Source organism: Procambarus clarkii, chromosome 24, assembly GCF_040958095.1.
Source record: "Procambarus clarkii isolate CNS0578487 chromosome 24, FALCON_Pclarkii_2.0, whole genome shotgun sequence".
Classification (NCBI taxonomy): domain Eukaryota; kingdom Metazoa; phylum Arthropoda; class Malacostraca; order Decapoda; family Cambaridae; genus Procambarus; species Procambarus clarkii.
Window position 1 is genome coordinate 22,489,941 of NC_091173.1, and position 3,452 is coordinate 22,493,392.

Below are 3,452 nucleotides of genomic sequence, written 5' to 3' on the forward strand. Positions count from 1 at the left end.
TTGGTAGAATCAGCCCTGGAAAAGCATGTGGCAGAAGGCATCTTAGAGCCAATTACACATAGTGAGTGGGCAGCCCCAATTGTACCAGTGTTGAAGGCAGATTGGAAATCCTTGAGAATCTGTGCAGACTTCAAAGAACTGAACAACCGCATACACTGTGAGACGTACCCTTTACCTAAGATAGATGAGTTGTTGTCAGTGGTCTGCAAAGGGGCTATTTTTTCTAAGATTGACCTGAAAGATGCTTACTTGCAAATTCCTGTAGAGGAGGAGAGCCAGAAATTGTTAGTGATTAATACCCACAAGGGGTTATTTAAGTATAAAAGACTTCCTTTTGGACTCTCCTCGTCTCCAGCAATTTTTCAAAGATTCATGTCCCAGTTATTAGTAAACATTGAAGGTGTGGCTAGTTTTTTAGATGACATTATTGTATGTGGAGAGAATGAGGAAGAACATGATGCTAGATTAGAAAACGTTTTGAATCTCCTGCAGGAGCACAATGTGAAGATTAATAATGGTAAAACAACATTGAAGACCAGGCCACGAAGACCTGGGTTACCATATTTCAGGTAAGGGCTTTACTCCTTCTCACAAAAATGTAGCTGCTATAATAGATGCCCCAGCCCCAACATTAGTTGGGGAAGTACAGTCTTTTGTTGTGATGGTTACATATTTTTGTAAGATTGTGAAGAACGTTTCAACAAAATTAACACCCTAGTATAAATTGTTGAAAAAGGGGCTAGATTTAAGTGGGCAGCAAGAGAAGAGAATGCCTTCAGGAATATTAAGCAGGAATTGGTCAATTCTCCTGTGCTCACTAATTTTACTGGTAGACTCCCGTTAAAACTGGAGGTAGATGCTTCCCCAGAAGAGTGGGTTGTGTATTATTACAGGAAGTAGATGGTCAGGATAAAGTAGTATATTTTGCTAGCAAGAAATTATCTCCGGCAGAACAGATTTATTCTCAGTTAGACAAAGAAGCCTTAGCTTTGGTATATGCTGTAAAAAAACTGAGGTATTTTCTGCTGGGGAGGAAATTTCTTGCTAGAACAGATCATAAACCCCTGCTAGGATTGTTTGGCAGAGGTAAGCAGATTCCAGTAAATGCCAATGCTAGAATTCAAAGATGGGCTTTATATGCATAGAGTGTTTACACAGATTAAGTTTGACTCTGGGGATATCAAAGAGATATTTATTTCTGGTGTGGTGATAATGGGTCCAATTACATCTGTCCAGGGAGAGTTTCAGAGCAGGATTTGCATTTAAGAACAGGGTTTTGTAAATGTAGTTGACACAAGAGAATTTGTGGAGTGAGATTATGTTTAGCATGTTTAGGGAGTTAAACAAGGGGGCTGTGTGTTGTCTGAAAGCAGAATTTATTATTATTCTGATAGCAGATTTTTGCTGGGTGATGATGGACTTGTGGTGGTTTGCAGTGGTTGAACCCCATGCACAGATACCATAATTAAGATAGGGATAGATTAGTGCATAATATAGAGAGATGAGAGCAGAGTTAGGTACATAATATCTGATTTTGGAGAGTATACCAACTGTTTTAGAGACTTTCTTACTTATGTGTTGTATGTGGGTACTGAAGTTGAGTCTCTTGTCTAGGAATAGGCCAAGAAACTTTCCATCATTTTAATTGTTAATGTTTACATTGTCTATCTGAAGCTGAATTGCATTTGTAGATTTGCTTCCAAATAGGATGTAGTAGGTCTTTTCTATGTTAAGTGTTAGTTTGTTGGTTGACATCCATAAGTGGACTTTTTTTAGTTCATTATTAACAACATTATTTAGTGTATGTGGGTTCGGGTTAAAGTAGATGAGGGTAGTATCATCAGCAAACAATATAGGTTTCAGAATGTTAGAGACATTAGGCAGATCATTGATGTATATAAGAAAACCAGTCTCCGTGGTGCAGTGATAAGACACTCACCTGGCGTTCCACGAGCGCTTTGTCATGGGTTCGTATCCTGGCCGGGGAGAATTTACTGGGCGCAAATCCTTAACTGTAGCCTCTGTTTAACTCAACAGTAAAATGTCTACTTGGTTGTAAAAACAATTCTTCGCGGAGGGGATCGTATTCCAGGGACCTGCCCGAAACGCTACGCGTACTAGTGGCTGTACAAGAATGTAACAACTCTTGTATATATCTCAAAAAAAAAGAAAAAAAAATAGGAGAGGTCCCAAGATGCTGCCCTGTGGCACTCCAACGGTTATTGGTAGAGTGGGAGAGGTTATATTATTGATGGCTACACATTGGTGTCTATCACTAAGATAGGATTGGATACATTATGTAGGTCATAATGGCATAAATGCTATGAAAACAGAAGCTAGAAGTTGGGTTTGGTGGCCAAGAATAGACCAGGATATTGCTGAGGTAACAAAAAATTGTCACATTTGCTTTAAGAATTATCAGAAACCACAGGCACCAGTACTTTCTTTTTCAGGCACTGGAAAACCCTGGTCTAGACTTCATGTAGATTATGCGGGACCTATGGATAACAAATATTACCTGGTAGTGGTGGATTCATACACAAAATTTCTGGATGTTCATGTGTGTAATTCCACCACATGATCTGTAACTTGTGAACTGCCAAGGAAAACATTTTGTAATTTTGGATTACTAGTCATGGTTGTCTCAGACAATGCTCCTTATTTGTTTCTGGGGAAATGGACGATTTTTTTTTTCGAAAAAATGGTATTAAACATGCACCACCTGTTCCCTATAATTCTTCCTCAAATGGTCTAGCAGAGAGAGCAGTGAGATCCTTAAAAGAAGGGTTAAAGCGGTTTACGGAAGGTACTATTAATACAAGGCTTTGTAGATTTTTATATAATCAAAGGAAAACTGTTCATTCTACTACGGGTAAATCTCCTTCTGAATTACTGTTTAATAGGCACTTTAAAGTGCACATGGAAGCAGTAATGACAGATCCAGATAAAGAGAAATCGGTAACTAGCTTGGCCAGTCAGTTGGCTCAGGGAGAGGAATTGTTGTTTAATGAGGGGGATGCCGTATATGCAAGGAATTTTGGAATTAGTAAGCCTTGGGTGTTAGAGAAATTTAGGGAGGGAAGGGAGGGAATTATCAGGGGAAAGCGCCAAGCCATTACGACTATATAGCACTTGGAAGGGGTCAGGATAAGGATTTGGCATGGGAAGGGGAGGGGGGAAGGAATGGTGCCCAACCACTAGGACGGTCGGGGATTAAACGCCGACCTGCATGAAGCGAGACCGTCGCTCTACCGTCCACTCCAAGTGGTTGGAGTGGACCAACGTCTGCGTCTTGGGCCGCAGGAATTTCACCGTGCAAGTACAGAGTTTTGGGAACATTAATTGGAAAAGGCATGCAGATCAACTCTTGCTTAGGTTCACAGGGAATTTTGAAGACCCGTCAGAGGGAGAGTTGCGTGTTGGACGCGGTCGTGATTGGGTGTGTTTTGAGT